Raw genomic sequence first — 14,532 nt, 5'->3', positions numbered from 1 at the left:
GCCAAGAATCCAAACAAAACAAAAACGATCCAAAAATCAGCAGAATGTTATCAAAGCAAGCACCGTTCCTAAAGCAGGATGTTGAAATTCATCCGTGAACATCAGGGATCATAGGTAACCAGGGCATATATGTACATTTAGCAGCACCTCATTACAAAAACAGTAGGGAATTGAGGTGAATTCACGACAATAATCTACACGGGGTAAAAATACCGCACAGTACTTACACCACAGGTGTCAAACATGCGGCCCGGGGGCCAAAACTGGCCCGCCAAAGGTTCCATTCTGGCCCGTGAGATGAATTTACAAAGCGCAAAATGCAAAAATTACCCTGAAGATGTTAACAGTCAAGGGCATCAAACTCAAAAATAATAGCATAATACCTAGAAATAATGACTCCAAATTTTCTTCTTGGTTTAATGTGAGAAAAATAATATATCATGCCTATAAATAATGGCAACACAAAGAACATTAAATTCTGATACCCTTTAATAATAAAATGTCAATAACCTGAACAAATATGAACAATCTGAAATGTCTAAAGAAAAATAAGTGCAATTTTAACAATATTCTACCTGTTTTGTGTCTTGGTAGATCTAATCTGTAATACACATGTATTAATCATAAGGTGAGGCATAATATTGATAAAATTGTACTTGATTTTTTTTTCCAGTTATTCACATCTTTTTTGTTTTGGATAGAAATTGTTTCGTCATCTAATGTTATTTTTTGCACTAAAACATTTGGAGTTGTCATTATTTACAGGTTATTATGCTATTGTTTGACTTGGTCCGGCCCACTGGAGACCAAATTAGGTTAAAAATGACCCCTGACCCAAAATGAGTTCGACACCCTTGACTTACACTAACGGCACTGATTACACACATTGAAATGAAGTTCAGTATTGGAGTGTGTGTAAACCTCGACCGTGAAGTAAACTGAATAAAGTGCCACAGCTCATACACACACAAACACAAACTAATCTCTCCCACTGTCATTGACCGGATTGATCTCTGCATCCATTAATAAAGATGAGCGCCTCTGCAGGTGTGATATATCAATAAGCAATAAGTGCTCTACATTGAAACCATAAAACTTGATTTGTAGGTGCCTTAATAACGGTTGTTTGCTGCTGACTGTGGGTGTCGGGCACCCTGGGGATACTGCTCGGTCTGCTGCAGGTTTTGCAGTGTTAAACCCCGTGGTTGCTGAGAAGGAAAGTGGATGAAGCGGATGGAGAGAGGCTTTAGCCAGTTCTGTGCAAATACAGGCACAGCAGGAATCCGCCTGAGCCCTCCTATACTTCTTTCCATTTAGTGTCTGCATGATTGGGTCCATAAAAGCGCTGGTGAAATCCTAATTGCATCTGAGCACAAAGAGGTGAGAATTAAGTTGAAGCCTGGTGAGGAAAGTATGGCTGATCAAACACAGCTGACAAAGTATGAGAACAAATTACAGTTTCAGTGTCAGTTACACAATTGTTCAGTGGCTTGGAAAGGTTATTCGGTGCCTGCTGTGAGTAATTTGTGATCTTATATGCATATTAGAATCATCTAAAAATATATTAATACAGTTAGACTTATATTTAGACCCGTGGCATTTACCCTATGTTCCAATTAATCCTCACTCGGATATAAAGTTTGGTTGCTGAAAACTTGCCAGAATCGTTGAATTGAATGAGGTGCATTATTATGATTCTCAGTGGTATTAAGATTGCGTATGTCTTTCACTTCACTTTAATCAGCTGTCGGTGAAAACTTGGACACAATACAGTTCCATCCAGAAGAGGACGGATTATATCAAACCCCCCTTGAAGCTTTAAAAGAAAAGTATTTGTGCAGGAAATATATAGGTTTTGTTTTTGTTTAACCCATGACAAAAAACATAACGTGTAAGTTAGGGCTGCATGATATTACAAAAAACTGACATTATGATTTTTTTTTTTTAACCCTGCGATATACATTGCAATATAAAAAACTACTCAGGAGGATACGATAGCTGTGTGGCGCCCACGTAATTGGTCAAACAAATTAGTTGTGTTACGTCTTGTGGCGACAGGTACAAGGCACTATCGACACAGAACACTTGTTTCAGTATCATTCTTCTTGGAGCCGAAATAATTCCACATAACTGACGTTGCTTTTCTTTTTGGCACCAAGTCTTCGTTTTTCGGTGATTTTCTCTTGTTCGTTGCTCGTGTTTCAGTGTTGTTACCAGCGACTCACTCCATGTGCTGGGGCGTGGTCTGCTTCGGCAAACTGATTTCAACATTCTTTTTATTGAAGTCAAGGTAAAAGAAAGTGGCAGTCATACCAGAAAAAAGAAAAAAAAAAGGATTTTCTACATTACAAGAAACACAATACCCACCCCATCCCTCCCCCCACCCAACAAAGTCCCGGGCAATGCATCCCCATCGAAGATTAAATAAATAAACAAGACAAATAGAAGGCAATAATATTAGTAGGTATGACACTCATCAGGCATAAATAATTAAACAAAAAGAAGACAAAACTGGAGTTGGTCTGTAAGCCAGATATGAGAGCAAATGATGTTGTGTTGTGTTGGGCTGCGTAACAACTGATGATTTAGCTTCAAACTCATGAATTCATGAGTAACTAGAAGCACTCGGAGAGCGCAGACCTCCGCCAAGGCTGATCAGTGGCCCCCCCCCCGTGGGCCCCCGCACGCCAAGGAGGTTATGTTTTTGCCAGGGTTTGTTTGTCTGTCTGTCTGTTTGTCTGTCCGTTAGTGTGCAACCTAACTCAAAAAGTTATGGACAGATTTTGATGAAATTTTCTGGTCTGCGGCCCCCCCACCCCCGATCACCACCAAAATTTAATCATTTCTTCCTTATCCCATTTCCAACAAACCCTGAAAATTTCATCAAAATCTGTCCATAAATTTTTGAGTTATGTTGCACACTAACGGACAGACAAACAGACAGACAAACAAACAAACCCTGGCAAAAACATAACCTCCTTGGCGGAGGTAATCAGGGAGAGTTTTAGTGTGTTAATGAAGGACATTAGTGGGTTCCAGGTGGAAAGAAGAGGTTCTTGGACCCCTTAAACTGATTAAGAATGATTGTGATTGGTGGGTCGCTGTGCGCAGTGTGTGTCAGGTACCCAGGTTGAAATCACATGAGAACATATTGAGTTAATTTACCTCCTACATTGCAGAGTCTGCAACATGACTATTGCGCACACGTATATTGCGATGATGATGCTCAAATGATATATTGTGCAGCTCCAGTGTAAGTTTTACATATGGTCAAAAACTGGACTTCTGACTCGATCTTGAGAGAAATATTCGCACATCTTAACCACAAAATGGGAATAAGTATTTAGTAATTAGACTGTTTTTAAGAAAAATTAACATTTCACTCTCTTGTGAGAGCGAGTAAATGGAACTATGTTTCCCAAACGCTCCGTAGTGAAAATGTAAACCACAAAAATATTAAAGAAATCCAACATGTTTTTAATATTCTTTTTACAGGGAACAGTTTTTTTTCTATATGAACAGAACATCATTCCCAAGTTGATGTCATGTAATACCCAGAAAATTGGACGTATCACAATGTGACACATAATTTTTTCAACATTAGTATCAGCTAAAGTTGAGGCTTCTCAACTGGAAATACTGATTTTGGGGAAATTGATTATCATTATTACTACTTTGACTCCGTGTTCAGTTTGAGTCTTCCTGTTTTTTTTTTTTTTTTTCTTTTTTTGTTTTTTTTTAACAATGAACAGAAATGAAAATATTCAATGCATTCTGTTATTACAAAGTCAGATGTGTTTTGGGGTGGGAGGATATCAGCTTAGGAGAAAGAGTGGTTGGAATTAAATTGCAAATGAAAATTGTACTTTTGTTGCAAAAAGAGAATAGCACAGCCAAAGAACACAATGACCATGTTCCTAAAGCAAAAATAAACCAGACATTAAGAAAAACAATTTGCTCTTTCATATAATACACTTTCAAACATGGATTAGAACTGTCGATCATTGTAAAGGCTATTATTTGTCCTTAGTAGTGTTCTTCTTTTATTATGGGGTACAGCTTTTTCTGAGCACTAAACTTTACCAGAAGAGCTTGTTCTAAAATATCAGACCTCATCTCATTTTATTAGAGGTGACGAGTAAGAAAGTACAAATCATTACTGTACTTAAGCAGGGTTTTCAGATACCAGTACTTTTACTCCTGACATGTTAACGCTACACATACTTCGAATTTATTTTGGTTTTAAAGCATTTGTTGAGAATTACAGTTAAGATTAATTTGCTTTATTATCGGTGTACAGAAATTCAATCTCTGCATTTTACTGATCCCAATATATATGCACTGTACCGAGCATTAGCATTAGCACATAGCACACACACATTAGGAGCTGTGAGTCAATAACCACACTCGGGGACCAACTCCAGATTTTTATCAGGAGTCCAAAAGAGAATTGAACCTGGAACGATCTTGCCAACATATCGCCTTTGTAAATCGCATTGCATTAGTAAATTATTTGGGAGAAAACGATTATTTTGCATCATTGCCTGCCTTCCCAACATCAAGACCGATTTCCGCTAAGATGAATAGAACTACAGAGGATAGCTCTTTATTTGTCAGTATATTGTACATGTGTGCAGGCAACACACACTGAATCACTGACTATTCCACTTCTGCATACTAAGAGGTGAAAATGTGTGTATTGATCTGTGATTGGTCTCTAACTCTGACTGTCAATCACATTGAACATCAACCTAAAGACGAGATTCTCCAATTACAGAAGTATTTTGAACCGCTTTCTATGGTGTGAAATGACAGAAATATTCATATAATATGGCGAAACCGGCACAAAATCATATCTCGGATTTCTAAGATGAAAAGACTGAAGATGCTTGTATAATGAGTTGTATATTATTCGCACTGCAATTTACCCAGGGTGCACTTGCAGCATGGATCCATGATGCTTGAGTGGTAAAGGTTAATATGAGATATAAATATAAGGTCAGTTCATTTTGCACTGAAATGTCTGGTTATGTGAATTGAAGCACTATTTTCCACTATTATTCTACATTTCAGAGCTTCTGCTTTTTCCGCTTTTACTTATGAAGTGGAATCCACACTTCTTTTACATAAGCATCTGTGTTTTACTTCAGTATAGAATTTTTGCTTTTCTTTCTTGGCTTTTCGGATGGTGTATGTATCAACATAAAAGTCCAAGAAAACTCTAAGGTGCTGTCTGTATAACAATTATTTTTATTATGACAGCATGATTATATTAAAACCTATAAACCAACAACATGTTCATTTGTTATAAACCTTTGTCTGGGAGTCTATAGAGGTCCAACAGTCCACAAGAATGAAACAAAAGATAGGATTTAAGATGACCATGACTGTATAATAAATGCATTTTTTTTATTAGAGCGCGCCTTGAGGTTTTCTTGAAGGTTTATGATCTGCCTCCATGTGTGAAGTTGGACTATAAACCCTTCTGTTTAACAGTGCTCTGGAGCTGAACCGTCCAAGGACTACTTTAATGCTTCAATCTTTATTTCTTCATCTCCTTTTCAAGCTTAAACATATTTAATGAGAAAAATCGGACAGGTTTACATTCTCCAGGTGGTCATTTTACCTCTTATTGCTTCTTACTGTCTTATTTTATGGAGCAAAGTCTGAAAGAACTTTTGGGCTTTTTTTTTTTACTATTTGGTTGTCAAATAATTCATGAGTTAAAGTAAAAAAAAAAAAAAAAAAAAAAAAAAGAATACAGCCACAAATTTTTTGATTTTAAGTGCGAGTAATTTAACTAGCACTGTGACAAATGACTTCTCCTAGGGGGTAATAAGAAAAGTAATAACATAACTTTTGAAATTAGATGGGAGTAATGACGGTTACACTACTTGAGTTATGATGCCCGACAGAGCTGTCACATCTCTCTTTCGCTCTGTCCCTATTTTACTTTTCCTGCAACAATCCATGTCACTCCCACACTCATTTCAGTCTATCTTTCTCTGTAAGAGTCAGACAGACATGATATAAAGCAGCTTAGTCACAGTCGGCGATTGTTTTCCCTTAATTTTTCTTTGCTATTTGTACCCTTCATCCTGTGAAAGACAACTAATGAGCTAATTAATTTTAATTGTAATATATGGTTGGCTTGGAGTGCCATTCCGTGTGATATCAAGCTGTCACTTCATGTCGCACTTATTGTGAAGGAAGCGTCGTCTGTATAACCATATATCCCTGTAAAGTTGCTTCATCAAAGTAAAGTATTGCACACTTGATGGGGTTTCTTTCTGCAGGAAATGAGTTGAAGTTTATTCAGTGAGCAGCTGCAGTGTTGCCTAGTGACTGTTCCTTTATGATTCAGATTTAATCAGTAATCCTGCAAATTAATCTGTGAAATCTATTCAGTGAAGAGCATTAAAGCATTTAGTATTCTGCTTAACATCTTGTTGTGACTGGAGTTTTATATTCTGTATTCGTTCGGTGTTTACGGAGGTAGTTTTAGCAGCTTTTATTGCCTGAGAAGATAATTGCTCTTTTGCATGATTTTTGCCTAAATTGATAAAAAATTACTCTCAAAGTGTTATGGTGATTGTTACATTAAAAGCTCTTTATTATGGCCTCAGTTTAGTTTGTGATTGACAGAAAATGGTTCCAGTATAAGCCACGGAAAAGTAGGAGTTGATATATTCCGGAGTGGACATGTGGAAATTTGACATATGGTCAAAAACACGACTTCTGACTCAAGCTAGTGAGAAATATTCACACATCTTAACCCCAAAATGGCACTTTAAGTTTTCAGTAATTGGACTGTCAGGTTTTTGACATATTTAGGTCAGAAAGTCACATGACAAAAATGATCATTCCATGTGTTTGCAAGACTACAAAGAGGTTCTTTTTACTGAGAACAGTTTTTTCTAGAGATGTTTGATATGAAACCCAAGTTTAGGTTATTACAAACCAGGTAATAGCACATATGACAGTATAACACACATGGATAAGACATTTACCCAACATGAGTATCAGCTTCTCAGTTGGAAATACTGAGGGGAAATGATAGTTGAATAATAACAATTATTATTACTGGTATGAAACAACCTTTAATAAAGCACAACAGATAAACATCACCCAAATGATGATGGGTGATATCAGCTGTTCAATCTTAATAGAATACACTTCTCAACCACTGATGCACAGACTTAAGACTAAGACGCAGCCTCTTCAGCCCGGATTTTCGCAGTTTCGCCTATGTTGCCATGGTAATGCTACGTAACGCCTGTAGCAATATACACATACTATAGATCCACATAACCACATGACAAATATTTAAATGGTTAAATATCTAAAACAGTCTGAGACCAACGTACAGTCGCAGAAAAAATTATTAGATCACCCTTGTTTTCTTCAATTTCTTGTTCATTTTAATGCCTGGTACAACTAAAGGTACATTTGTTTAGACAAATATGATAACAACAAAAATAGCTCATGACAGTTTAATTTCAGAGCTGATATCTAGTCATTTTCCATGGTTATCTTGATAATAAGCAAAATCACTTCAGTTCTTACATTAATAGCTATGGCATCGTACTGACAAAAACAGTGCGTTTAGACATTCCATGTTTTCTTTCCTGTCTGTTTTAGTCACATGATACACACAGGAGTTAGTAATTGATTGCATAACCATTGTTTTTGATGACTTTTGATGGTCTAATAACTTTTGCCGCAACTGTATGTCATGAATAATTTAATAAAACAAACTTTGAGCGCTAAGCTAACACTAAGCAGATCCAACAATAAGTATTATTTAAGTATTAATAAGAAGTATTTAAGTATTATTCTCTATTGCTAAAATCTCATTGAACAAGACAGATGAACCAAAATACAGGACGCGATATGAAGCGATGACGATGAATTTTGTCTAATTTTTGCTGTTTTGTGATCGTAATTTGTTTTTATATGAATGAAACATCTAATAATAATAATAATAAATTTGTTTTGTATTGCACTTTACATTTGACATTTGACAAGTGCACAATACAGAAACAGCTACAAAAACAGCCACAATATATAATTAAAAACAAAAAAAAACAAAACAGGTACAATCAACCAAAAAAGGGTTTTCTAAAAAGAAAGGTCTGTTATCGTCTAATCCATTGTTTTGTATTATGTTGAAATTACTCTGGAATTGACTTTTAAATGACTTTTCATGCTAATACAAAAAACAGAGCATGATATGGAACCAGATACCATCATCACATAGCACAGCCTTAGTTCCAGAGTGAATGTTAAATATATCTGTTCATACCGTTTTAAGATTGTGTTTAGGTTGGAAGCCTTTTCCTTGTACATATAAAGTATTTTTTTGCCGTGTAGGTGTGTTGAGTGTTAACGCAGCTCCTCTCTTGGCGCTGTCAATAATGTCAGCTAAAACATCACACTCGCACGTCTCCCCATGGGGCTGTAGAATGAAAAACAGTTTGAATGTAATAATTAAAACTGTAGTGGCATCAAATGTTCAATCATTTAACAGGGCTTTACTTGTCAAATCCCTCACAGGGCTTGTGAATGCCTCCGTGGTGTAACCTTGTTTATCCCGGGCTTTGAGGAGCTTATCGGCACTTGGAAAAGCCTCTAAAGGCATCAACAGTGTGGGCTGTTTTGTCACCAAACACCTGAACAGTAAAGAAACTCTGCCTCTCTTTGTCAGCCGGGACTTGACTGACGTGCTGTATCTTGCTGTTGGTGGTGCGGTTTTTAGTCGGCAGCCTTCGATTTTTACCAGGTTTTTGATGTTTGAAGTGTCAGCCTCTGTCCTGCTGAGCTCCAAACAAAACTCCTTGATGAGCGTCCCCCTGGGGTCGGTTGTCCTCAGCTTGTCAAAATACCAGGCTCTTTTAGCTCCCAGTCTGGGCCTGAAGGTCTGCAGCCGGGGCTTGTGTTTGTCCGTTCGCTCTCTGTGTTGATTCACTGATTCCGACCTGGAGCACAGTGGCTTTGCCGGTTGAGCAGAAAAGCAGTCAAGCAGCAGCGCCTCGGGCTTGAATTTTAGCTTCTCCGTCTCAGGACATGCTCTGACGTTAGCATTAGATGCGAAGCTTTAATGACGGTGTTTCATAAAACTAACACGGAGTCGACACAGGTTCGTACTGTCAACACGGAGCTCCATCAGTAATTCATCATCCTGCATGTGTAGACTTTACTAAGGAGTAAATGATGTCATGTTCTGTTCATGCTCTTCCCGTAACGTGTCTACCTTCTCTTTCATCTTTCATCGTGATTCAACCTTCATCTTTGTCCTCCTCCTCCTCCTCCCCACTTCATTTGTGTGAGCCTGAAGCTGTAGTGGGTGGCACAGGGGCGTTTTCTCAATCTCACTCGTCTCCCAGGCTGCTGTCCTGTGGGATTTTGATGGTGGTGTTGTGGAGCATAATTTACTCCACCTCCGTCTTCCTCTTTTTTTTTTTTTTCCTATCCCACAGCTCCGTTCACCTGCAGCTCTGAAATGTTGTGAGTGCTACCGATCCCATGATGCTTCTCTGTTTGTCTTGCTGAAAGGCAGTGAGTAAACAAGCACACAGTGAGGAATTTTAACCAGGTTGAGCATGAGTCAAGTCTGTTTGACCTTGGTTGTATGATGTGGCTTGAGGAAAAAAACGACAAATGACAACAACAACTCATCAAAAAAGTCGCTACTCTTTATACTGAATCTGAAATTCAGATTGGCACTACTTTAAGGACAAACAACATTTTCTCCCAGCATCCTCCTGCCCTCTAAGCCCCCCCTTTCACTTTCACTTTACCCTCCGCTATGCCGCCCCACACACATCGCATGGCCTCATTTTCGCACAGAGAAAAATGGAAGATGAATACAAACACACGGCAAAATGCTTCTGAAAACCTGCATGTAGGGCTCTCTGTGTGCTCAGGCACAGATTTAGTGTTATTGCAGTAGATCTGTTCTCATTACACACTTGTGCCCATGGGCCATGGAGTGATGATTGCTGTTTCTCACAGCCAAGCAGGCAGACAACCATTTATGTATTGACTGATTTGCATAAAATATAGAAATAGGAGTGAAAGCAGCGTGTTATCATTATTTTGTTTTTAGATTACAGTGTGAAATGTAGACACTATTTTTTTGTTCCACCACAATGCCTGTCATGTGTTTTGATCATGTTAAAGTAGAAATGTACTTTCAGACTAAAAGTAAAACTGCAAACTTATTTTTTTCCTTTAATTTCTGTATAGCTAAAAGTTGTCCGTGCAAGATTTGTGTGTGTTTACAGGAAGTCTTTGCTGTAGTGCTGTGAGTTGGACATATGTTGATATTAATAGACTGCATTTCTAAGCTAACACTATCTAGTTGCAGCAGCGTAAAGAGCAAAAGAAATGAAATTAAAGAAGTGTTAGAATTTTTGTGCAAAGTCCAACCGGAAACGAGGCTTCAGTTCGATAAAAGCAAAAAGTACTGCCAATAAACAACCAACAGACTCTAAAACATTTTAAGTAAAGACACAAGTAGGGGCAAATGTTCCATTGTGTGGCTTTAGGTTTTTATTTTATTAGTATTTTGTTTAACAACACATCCTCCCAAGATCCAGCAATGCATTTTTTGTCCTCTGTAGGGGGCAAGAGTTTCATAGCTTAAATAAATAACTAAAATCCTGTCCACTGCAAAGGACAGGACAAGAAAGTAAAAATGTATCTGAAAAAAACTGTTGCATTGTACTATTTCCAATCATGGCTGTTATTTAATGTAAAAAAGGCAACACTTTTACTTTCCTGGGTCTCAGGGGAATATGGGTGATTATAAAAAATCACATTGTATCACATTTTGCAGTCACATTTAAGGGACTTGTAATTTATCATTTCATTCACTGAGGATGTTAACATGTAAATTAGCCTTTCAGAATCAAAAATAATGGGGTAAAATAGCTTTGTGTCAGCGAGCGGACGATGTGGATGATTGGAAAAGGGGGTGTTCCAGATATGAGGATGGTCCAGTTTTCTAAATGTGATCCTGTGGTGAAGGGTTTACAGACTCGATGTTAATTTTGAACTAACTTGTTTGATATTTATGTGCGAGTGACAATAATTTTGTAATTTCAGTTTGAGACTAAAATTCATCTCCACATTAATGCAAGTGGCACTGATTCTGCCTTCTCAACCATGACTTTATCCTTTTATTTATTTATTTATTTCTAGCACAATATGGTACACAGTCAGCTGCTGATGATCCAGCTACATGCCATTTGCGCTGAAGTCATGAAATAATCACACATTTTTTTCCAGATTTTCCCACTAATGGCATGTGTGTGGTCCTGGGTCTACAAAGAATCATCTGCTGTGGCTTTTCTTCCAGTTAAAAATATGAAAAACCTGCTGATAGGTTGTAGTAGCGAAAGACGTTCACACAGTGTTAGTTACAATAAACCTGGTATTTGAGTTAAAAAAAAAATAAAAAATTAAATTAAATTTAAAAAATAATAAGGCCAAGGAGTAAAAACTGAGTATGTGGACTGTGTTGGAAACATCTACCTGAGTTTATAATCTGACTTCTGCATCAACTTTGGCCGACTGTACTTCCTGGAGTTCTTCTCTCCACTGAGGAATTATTTTTATTGACATTTCAGCAGTGCACACTTCACCTCTGAAGTGTTTTAGATTATTTGGAATCACTTTTTTACTCCTGGTTAACATGAAACATGGTAACACCAACATGAAAAAGTAAATTTGCACACATCATTTATCAGGTGGGCTCATTTTTTAGCTAAATATTTTATCAATTGCACTTTTTACATCATAGCCATAGCTCGAATTTGACGCTAAAATTATATCTAAAATTTTTTAAAAATGTATTCAGTTTGTTTATTATATAGATGACTGTTAAGTTTCAAGTATTACATTTTCATTATTTTGTGAATATTATTGATATTTATGAGTTTGAACATTTGTGAGTTGCTTAAAAAGCCCTGTCCATGTGTTTCCACAAAAATACCAATTTGAATTTTCAAGTAACTTATTATTCAGATATTTGAGCCAAACTTTCAGACAGTAATGATCTGTTGATACATTTTGGGTGATGCATACAATGGTAAAGAGTCGTCCACGTGTTACTATGGCAACCTGTCCATTTATTACCACATTCTCATGTCAGTAAAACAGAGACATTTCAATATTTTTCTCCAAAATTTATTTTCAGCATAGTTGAACATAATATCTAAAAGGTTTTGTCTTACTTTATATCAATTTCTGTTGAGAAATCATCATTTGGAATGTTTGCGTAAAGCTTAAAAAACTGATGTCCGTTTCAACTCCACATGTTACGAGTAGTAATTTGACATTTTTCATCTAAAAATTTTATCTCCCCAAATTTTGTTACACATAATGTTAAAGTGCTGTTGAATACCTACTCAAATATGTATAATACATGCATATACGTTACTCTGTTTACATGACAGAGACTGTTGAACACAACATTTGTCCACGTTACTGCTTGATCGGACCCCTCTGCTGAAGCACATGACTGGGTTTTAATGCAATAAACTTCAGTTAATTTTAAATTGAGAGTATTTTACCATGAATATTGCCATGTGTATATCATGTTTTGCAGTAAATAACATAAATAAAATCATTAGTGATAAAACGTGATTTTAAAATGCATTCACAGAATAAAAGAAAGACATTAATTATATTAAAATTATACATTAAAATTAACATTAAAAATAAAATACAGTAAAGCAAGACATTAAAATTAAAAGAGACACATTTAAACGACAAAACTGAAAAGCGTTTACTCATAAACACACGAAAAGAGGAGTGTTTTTAAGCAGGATTTAAAAATGTTCCCATTTGGGGCTGATTTCAGTTCAGTTGGTGGTCTGAATGTCCACAGGATCCCTCTCACAGCTTTCTCTTTGCATTTGCCAAAGAGGATAAACATGTTGGGACTGAGATATTTTTTTTCCCATCAGTCCTCCCTCCGTTCCCCTCTCCATCTGACACTGCGAAGAAGTTTCAGCTTTGTTTGGTGCCATTAAGCACTTCAGCACATTTGACTGCCAGGTCTAATCCAGAGTCGCACCGTCTAACACAAACAGTGAATACAGTCTAATTTGCATGTGGTAATTATACTAATGTCTTAAACTAACACTGTAATGTTTTATTTATACTTGTCGTGATACCTTAAAATATACATGACTGATATGTAATCAACGCACTTGCAGACAGTCTACGGCTTCGGTTCAGTGGAAAACTCAAAGATAATCTTAACAAAGACATGATAATTAGAGGAAAAGAGGCGACACTATCACATCTTCAAACTGTCAAAACAGCCATTACAGGATAAATCACGAATGGTGTTAGAAATCTAATGAATGGCGTGGCGGCGATACGGCAGCGTTTTGTGCAGTTAGACCTCTTTAATGCGGTAATCTCACTCTTCCACCTTCCTCAGGGACACGGCTGTGGCACAGAGGCTTGGCTGTATGTGGTTTTAATTCCACTCTGCGTTCACTGGTAATTGAATTCATTATGAGGACACCGGGCCAAATCGGCTGTTATTTCGCAGTCAGTCGAGGTTGCTAATTAGAAATTAACTCAAACATTCTGGTGCATGGCCCTGAGGGAAAGACGTCGTCAGTCTGAGTCTCTGACATACCTTCCAATGGCCCGTAATTACTGCCACGGCATTGCAGATAAGTGCACTGTTATCATTTGTACTTTGCTGTCACATGGCATTCATCTCATTGTTAATACAGAATTCATAATATCTGTGTGGATCTCTGTAAAGATCTCTATAAGGGCTGCTACTGAACACATCCACACCATTTTCAACAAGCTGGCCATTTATATGAATGGCTGTATAGTATGACATAAAAGATTGATTTTTCTTTCTTTTTTTTTCCATCTGAGAGTGTAGGGGATTTCATGCTCCGAGCTCCCAAAGGAAGACAGAGGCTCAGGGAGCTGTAGAAGCAGTACTTTGGCCCTTGTTACAACTAGAAACTGCAAAGAGTGGAAATGTATAACCTAGAACTCAAAAAAAGTGTAAGCTAAGATATAGAACTTTAAATCCTGTGGCTATACATGTTCTATATAGGTAGAAAATTAACCCTTTCATGCATGAATTATGAGAACCTTGATCAAGATTTTTTTTTTCCTGAGTGTTTTTATTCCTCTTTAGGCATGAAAAAAACAATGTGATTTTTTTTTTTTTTTTTTTTTAATGAACCTATTTTTCATGGAGTTATGAAAATATCCACTCACCTGGACACCATGCATTTCATTTTTGAAGCAAAGAAACATGCATTTACTGTCACACTGTGTGAAAACTATAAAATATTTTTCTTAATGTTGATAATTTGACGTTTTCTCACATTTTAACATATTATAATAGTAGTTATTACTCACTCAAATAATATGCAAAAAACAACAAAACACAACAACTTTTCGTAAAAAAAAATCTGTTAATTGCAGTCTATTAACAATGAGCAAATATTTTGCTACAAATCAGGTTTATGAAGAACTATA

General features: G+C 36.8%; 1 protein-coding gene and 1 long non-coding RNA gene across 2 annotated transcripts in view; one reads left to right on the top strand and one right to left on the bottom strand.

The window, feature by feature from the left end:
* Positions 1-14,532, top strand: part of asic2 (acid-sensing (proton-gated) ion channel 2) — an 862,844-nt gene that overhangs the window by 143,914 nt on the left and 704,398 nt on the right. The window lies entirely within an intron of this gene.
* On the bottom strand, positions 12,405-13,316 carry LOC115424122 (uncharacterized). Its single transcript, XR_003936052.1, has 3 exons — positions 13,306-13,316; positions 13,135-13,140; positions 12,405-12,508 (listed from the first exon to the last, which is right to left on the bottom strand). It is a non-coding gene; the product is annotated as an uncharacterized LOC115424122 (long non-coding RNA).

This window comes from Sphaeramia orbicularis, chromosome 8 (genome assembly GCF_902148855.1).
Source record: "Sphaeramia orbicularis chromosome 8, fSphaOr1.1, whole genome shotgun sequence".
Lineage (NCBI taxonomy): Eukaryota > Metazoa > Chordata > Actinopteri > Kurtiformes > Apogonidae > Sphaeramia > Sphaeramia orbicularis.
Note: the sequence above shows the minus strand (reverse complement) of the source record. Positions and strands in the feature narration are given on the sequence as shown.